The sequence below is a fragment of the Miscanthus floridulus genome, chromosome 12 (assembly GCF_019320115.1).
Source record: "Miscanthus floridulus cultivar M001 chromosome 12, ASM1932011v1, whole genome shotgun sequence".
NCBI lineage: Eukaryota > Viridiplantae > Streptophyta > Magnoliopsida > Poales > Poaceae > Miscanthus > Miscanthus floridulus.
In genome coordinates, this window is record NC_089591.1 from 18,138,638 (window position 1) to 18,145,851 (window position 7,214).

General features: G+C 40.0%; 1 non-coding gene across 1 annotated transcript; it reads left to right on the forward strand.

Moving 5' to 3' along the window:
• Positions 1-6,802: 6,802 nt before the first annotated feature.
• On the forward strand, positions 6,803-6,911 carry LOC136498796 (small nucleolar RNA R71). The gene has a single exon (XR_010769794.1). It is a non-coding gene; the product is annotated as a small nucleolar RNA R71 (small nucleolar RNA).
• The last annotated feature ends 303 nt before the right edge of the window (positions 6,912-7,214 follow it).

The window sequence follows — 7,214 nt, forward strand, 5'->3', positions numbered from 1 at the left end:
GTTTGGCCAGAGCCAAAGTTTTTTCCAAGATAGATTTGAGGTCAGGATATCACCAAATCAAGATAAAGCCTGAAGATATTCCCAAAACTACATTTACCACAAGATATGGATTATATGAATACTTGGTAATGTCTTTTGGTTTGACAAATGCTCCAGCTCATTTCATGTATCTGATGAATTCAGTATTCATGCCCGAGCAAGACAAGTTTGTAGTGGTGTTTATTGATGACATCCTAGTATATTCCAAGAATAAGAAAGAACATGCAGAACATCTCAGAATTGTTCTGACCCGCTTAAGAGAACATCAACTATATGCCAAGTTCAGCAAGTGTGATTTTTGGCTTAAGGAAGTACAATTTCTTGGACATGTCTTGTTAGCTGTGAATACTTGGTAATGTCTTTTGGTTTGACAAATGCTCCAGCTCATTTCATGTATCTGATGAATTTAGTATTCATGCCTGAGCTAGACAAGTTTGTAGTGGTGTTTATTGATGACATCCTAGTATATTCCAAGAATAAGAAAGAACATGCGGAACATCTCAGAATTTTTCTGACTCGCTTGAGAGAACATCAACTATATGCCAAGTTCAGCAAGTGTGATTTTTGGCTTAAGGAAGTACAATTTCTTGGACATGTCTTGTTAGCTGAAGGCATTGCTGTTGATCCAAGCAAAGTGAAGGATGTGCTTGATTGGAAACCACCAACCACAGTTCATCAAGTTCGGAGTTTTCTAGGATTGGCAGGGTATTACCGTCAGTTTATTCCAGATTTCTCTAAAGTATCAAAGTCCATAACTGAGTTGTTGAAGAACCAAGTCAAGTTTGTCTGGTCAACTGATTATGAAGAGGCTTTCCAGGCCTTGAAGAGACTGTTAACCACTGCACCAATATTAGCCCAACCTGATATCGAGAAGCCGTTTGATGTTTATTGTGATGCTTCAGGTATTGGTATTGGATGTGTGTTGATGCAAGAAGGCCGAGTCATTGCCTATGCATCTAGGCAACTTAAGCAACATGAAGAACACTATCCAACTCATGACTTGGAGTTAGCAGCTGTGATTCATGCTCTAAAGATTTGGCGGCATTACCTGCTTGGTAAGATGTGCCATATGTATACAGACCAAAAAAGCTTAAAGTATATCTTTACTCAGTCAGAGTTGAACATGTGACAGAGAAGATGGTTACAACTGATTAAGGATTATGACTTGGAAGTACATTATCACCCCGGTAAAGCAAATGTAGTTGCAGATGCCCTCAGTCGCAAAAGTTATTGCAATTGTCTGACAGTGAGAACAATGGGCTTGATGCTATGTCAAGAAATGGAGAAGTTGAATGTAGAAGTAATTCAACAAGGTTGGTTGACCAACATAATTGTTGAAGCCACTATTCGAGATCAAGTTATTGCTGCTCAGAAGGAAAACAAGGGTATAGCTCATATCAAAGAAAGGGTCAGGAATGGAAAAGCAGAATGCTTCAGCATAGATGATGAAGGTGTGTTATGGTTCAAGGATCGCCTGGTAGTACCAAAGGTTCTTGAGTTGCGGCAGTCAATTCTAGAAGAGGCACATGCTACTAGGTTATCTATCCATCCGAGAAGCAACAAGATGTACCATGACTTGAAGCAAAGATTCTGGTGGACTAAAATGAAAATAGAGATTGCTAGATATATAGCAAAGTGTGATACTTGTCAAAAGGTGAAAGTTATACATTTGAGGTCTACTAGTGAATTACAACCATTACCTATTCCATCTTGGAAGTGGGAGGATATAAGTATGGATTTTATTGTTGGTCTACCCAAGACATCAAAGGGATTTGATTCAGTATGGGTTATTGTAGATCGACTAACCAAATCAGCACATTTTCTTCCAGTTCAGAATACATATCCCACTATACGGTATGCCAAGATGTATTTAGAGCGAATTGTGAGTCTCCATGGAGTACCCAAGACTATTGTGTCCGATAGGGGTACATAGTTTGTCTCCAATTTTTAGAAACAATCGCATTCTTCATTGGGTACCAAACTACTGTGTAGTACAGCTTATCATCCGCAGACTGATGGACAAACTGAAAGAGTCAATCAGGTGCTTGAAGATATGTTAAGGTGTTGTGTCCTTAACTATTCCACTAAGTGGGATGAATGCTTACCTCAGGCTGAGTTCTCATACAACAATAGTTATCAGGAAAGCATTAGAATGGCTCCATTTGAAGCACTCTATGGTCGTAGGTGCAGAACATCGCTGAGTTGGTCTGAGCCTAGAGAAAGAAGATTCTTTGGAGTTGACCTTGTGAAAGAAACAAAAGACAAGGTTAGACAAGTACAGAGTAATTTGAAGATAGCTCAGTCCCATCAAAAGAGTTATGCGGATAGACGACGGAGACCATTGGTATTCAACAAAGGAGATTTTGTATATCTGAGAGTATCACCAATGAAGGGAGTTACCCGTTTTGGTGTTAAAGGAAAGTTGGCACCTCGATATATTGGACCATTTCAAATTTTGGAGAGGTATGGAAAAGTGGCATATCGCTTGAAATTACCAGAACATCTCGTAGCTGTGCATGATGTATTCCATGTTTCTTAATTGAAGAAGTGTCTCCGAGTGCCTGAGCAGAATGTTGAGGTTGAAGGAGTGGAACTTGAACCAGATCTGACTTATTCCGAATATCCTATCCGAGTTTTGGATCAGAAAGATCGTGTTACTCGAAGAAGGACAATCAAGTTCTACAAGATACAATGGAATCAACATTCAGAAGAAGAAGCTACTTGGGAATCTGAAAATTACTTGTTAGAAAAATTTCCAGAGTTTCTTGCGTCAATATAGAGTAATGATAGTTGAGCTAGGTTGTTACAAATTGTGTTTTGTAAAGGGACCTCAGCTGTTTTATGGATAGGTTTTGGATGTTTTTGGACTGACACATTTCCTTTTCCATTACTTACCCTATGGCTTTGAATCTCGGGATGAGATTTCTTTTAGGGGGGAGGATTGTAACACCTCGGGTGTTTAAATACTAAAAACAGGACATGTCATCATATGCATTGCAAGGCATTTGGTCATATTGTAAACTTTGATATGCATTCACTAAAACAAGTTTACATTTATGTGGTATGTGTTGAATTGTATTGTTTGAATCAATTTCAAAACATTTGTGTTTTATTGGGTTTCCAAAAATCCGAATTTTTATCATTTAGTTTTGCCCCGAAAAACCTAATTCAAAAATTTAAGCATATTTTGGGGTTGAGCCCAAAAGCAAAAGTGTAGAGCTTGTCAGATTATAAAAAGTTTGTTTTTGGAGTTTTCAAAGTTGTTATGAAAAATTTGAAGTAATTCGAAAAGGCATAATTCTTTAAATGTCCCCTTTTTGAATTCAAATTGGCATTTCAAAATATAGACCGAACTAGGGGATGGTTATAAAAGCAAAGTTGTAGAACTTTAAATTTTGAACAACTTTTATTTTTGAAGATTTTTGAGTTACCATGCAATTTTGGGAGCAATTTGAAGATTTTGGCGAATGGCAATTCTGTAAATTTGATGAACAGTACCCGCGGAAGCCAGTTCACCGTCGTTGATCTTCGACTGTCTTCCAGTCGTCGCGGTGGCTGCCTTCGATGTTGCGCTGGCGTGGAGAAGCTGCTGGGTGTCATCTCTGTGTGCCTTGACCGCGTTATAAAGGCCGGAACGCCATCGCCGTCGCTCTTTCTCCTTTCTCTGTTTTTTTTCCGACGTCATCGATCATCTCCGTCGTGCCCGCGCCGTCGCCATAGTGCTTCACCGTGGCAACCAAGCTTGCCACAGCTTCGCCTTGCCCTTGCGCCTCGATTGAGCCCAGCCTAGCTATTGCTACCGGCTGGAATCGCCTTGTTTGCCGAAACACCGTCGCGACGTCGGTGCGGACTGCCATGAACGCCGCCGTCGTTGGCAGGGAGCTCCAGCACGTCTCGGCTTCATCTAGTTAGCCGCTCAAGTCGTGGTGAGTCTCTTCATGCCTAATCCAGCTCCATCTTAATCAGTTTTGCACTATAGTTGCCGTTCCACCGTTGCGCCATCGTGGTCCGCTGGGTACGCCGCTGGTTGCCGTGGGCAAGCCGGTCGGGGTCATCCCAGGCCACGCCAAGTCCATCTATCGGTGCGGCCAAGTCTTGCGATGATCTTGCGCCACCTCACCACCATTTTTACTACCTTGATCGGCCAGCAGCATCGTCGCCGTGTTCCTTGCGCCGTTCGGTTCACGGAGGAAGACGATGACACTGTTGTGGGTGTGGTATGAAAAAGTCAGTGATTATTTTCAATAGTGTTGTGATTTGTTATTTTTGTGTAGAATTAAATAGAGCTCCAAAAATTATGAAATTTTTTGTGTAACCTCTTTGTGATGTATACTATTTAAGAAAAATATGAACTATTGATTTTTAGTACTTTTTGAATGTGATAAAAATTGCTCAATTTAATTAATAAATGAGTTTCCATAATTTTTCTAGGACAAAATAAATATCCAGTGACCATGAAACTTTTATTATATTTGTTTATTGTTAAAGCCTACCTCCACAAAAACTTTGGAATTAATTTGATGATGTTTAATTATACTCTTATTTATATGCCTTAATTATTAGTTAATAATTGTCAAAATGATAAACCTAGATCATAAGATGTCCTGATTTTTTTAGTTGATTATAGATCATGAAACACCCCACCCCTGCTATGTCATGGCCAAGTGATTACCTTCTTGATATGTTTAGGTTCGCCCTTTAGTTAATAATTCTAAATGACTTAGTTAAGAATTTCGTTAGTAAATGCATGTTAATAAACTTGATTACTTCTTAGATGCAACCTCTTGGGTAAAAAGTAAAAGTTATACATTTCCTTGTATATTGTTTATACATGTCTTTTCATGATGAGGCTTTAGTTGGTAAGCATGTATAATAAGTGAACCTTTGACTTATTAGAAGAACGACTAAAAATGCTTTATGATAATTATTTGTAACTATACCGCGAAGGAAAGTTGTATTCAAGTTATTAACTTTTGCATCCATCATCGAGTATCATGTTTTATATCTCGCATCATGTTAAACATGACATTGTTCCTACGTGTAGTGAACGAAGGTGAACACATGGTAGTTAATCAAGTGGTTGAGGAGGTTAATCCATCTGTTGAGGTCGGATCGAATACTTGTGGAACGTCGCAGGAACTGGACTTTTCCATCAACGAAGGCAAGCCCCGGATGCATACAACCCTACCTTGTGTTTTACAAATTAATTTCGCTTTTGCTTTCCTGTACTGCGTTAAGTGATTAGAAGTCAAGTGGAAACCTAATTGGTGCATTATCAGCCTTGCTTTTCCATATCTACCTTGATTACCTATTTTATTCGTAAATGACTAGTTATGCTTAGTCATGGTTAGTCGGGTGATTACCTGTCACCTGCGAGTTTTAAATGGATCTTTGGTTACTTATGTTATCATGAAATATGAGCATGTGAAGTAATAAATCTAGACCAGGCGGACTCGGTGTGTGTGAGCCACAAGACATGGAGGTCTTATGAGCGGGTACTTTCCGTCTGTGTCGGTTAAGGTCCGTCCGTTGTTGAACTATGTGCGGTGAGAATTTGTAGTACTAACCACATACTCCGGTAAGCCTTAACTTGGCAATTCTATTACGAGAATGGCTACTCGCGCACTAGGAGTGGAGAGATGGCGGGAATAGCGTGTACCCACGTGGCAATGGGCTGGATTGGTGGAGTACTGTATTCTCGGGTGGCGTGGACCCGTTCTTGTTTTAGAGGATCCGAGAATAGGTTGGTATATGTAGGTCGGGGACCTACATATGTCGTGTGGTCTGGAATCCCCAGCTAGGTTATAATCGGTTTGAATCATTGTTGCTCCTCAGTTATGGAGCCCCACTTCTCTGTTCATCATCGTAGTGTAATAACTGAAATTTGAGAAGGTGTTGGATATGAAGTTTCATGATCTCATTACAGATCGTGTCATCTTTGTATATGATCTTATGAAGTTTTAACTGTCGAAATAATGAATTTTGTTAAAAAGCTTTTACGCAAAAGAACTTTGATTATTGCTAAAGCCCTACCTTGAATCCCTGAGCGTACATTCCTGAGTCTTCTCAATTTTATTTTGGTTAAGTCTTGTTGAGTACTTTTGTACTCAGGGTTCGTTGACCCTTGTTGCAGGTGAGCCTCATGAGCAGATCTGTTTTGGATCGTGCTACATGACTATTGTTCGATCTGACGATGAGAAGTAAATGTGTGGCCCTTGGGCAGGGCAGTTCTATTGTGTGTTTTGTATTATGTATAATGCCACTCCACTACTATGTTTTGTATTAACTATCAAACTTAGTTGGTAAGGTTTGAAACCACTGGTTTGTAAACTAAGTTATTGTAAGACTTCCGTTGTTTTTACTCTGATGTATATATTTGAATAAATGTTGTAATACTACAATGACTCTGTAATGTGATCCTGCTCGGAAATCGTGGATGATTCGGGGTTCCCCAAGGACACCCGACAGTCTTCTTAAGTTACCCAAAACATATGTATAGATGTCAAAGGTCATTGGACAGTGACAGGTGCATATGGGCCCTATAATTTAGGAGGTTCTGCCACAGTTGATGCATACCTCCACCTCTCTTGTGGGTTTGAAGACGTTCTTCATTCCAACCTTGGTTGGACACCATCTTCTCCATGAGAGTTGTTGCTTGTGCAAATGTGAATGATAAGAATGCACCTCCAGCAACGGCATCCATATTCTCACGATGTTGTTTGTCAACCCATGGTAGAAAGTTTGCATGAGTAGCCAATCCTCCATCCCATGGTGAGGACATTCTGATATGTAATCTTGGAAGTGTTCCCATGCCTCAGGGATAGATTCATCATGTTGCTACTGAAAACTTGAAATTCTTCTATGTAGAGCATTGGTCTTGCCTGTGGGAAAAAACTTTGCTAGGAAGACAGCGGAGCAGTTGTCCCATGTAGTATTTCTATCTTTGTTGGCATAGAACCATTGCTTCGCCATCCCCAAAAGTAAAAATGTGAAGAGGCGAAGTAATATGGCATCTCTGGTAACTCCCTTGATGGTGAAAGTGTTGTAGATCTCTAGGAACTGTTGGAGATGAGCACTCGTATCTTCGTGTGCCTTTCCACAAAAATGGCTAGCATGCACCATGTTGATGAGAGCTGGCTTGAGCTCAAAAGCATTGTCTTCGATGTTGATCGCTG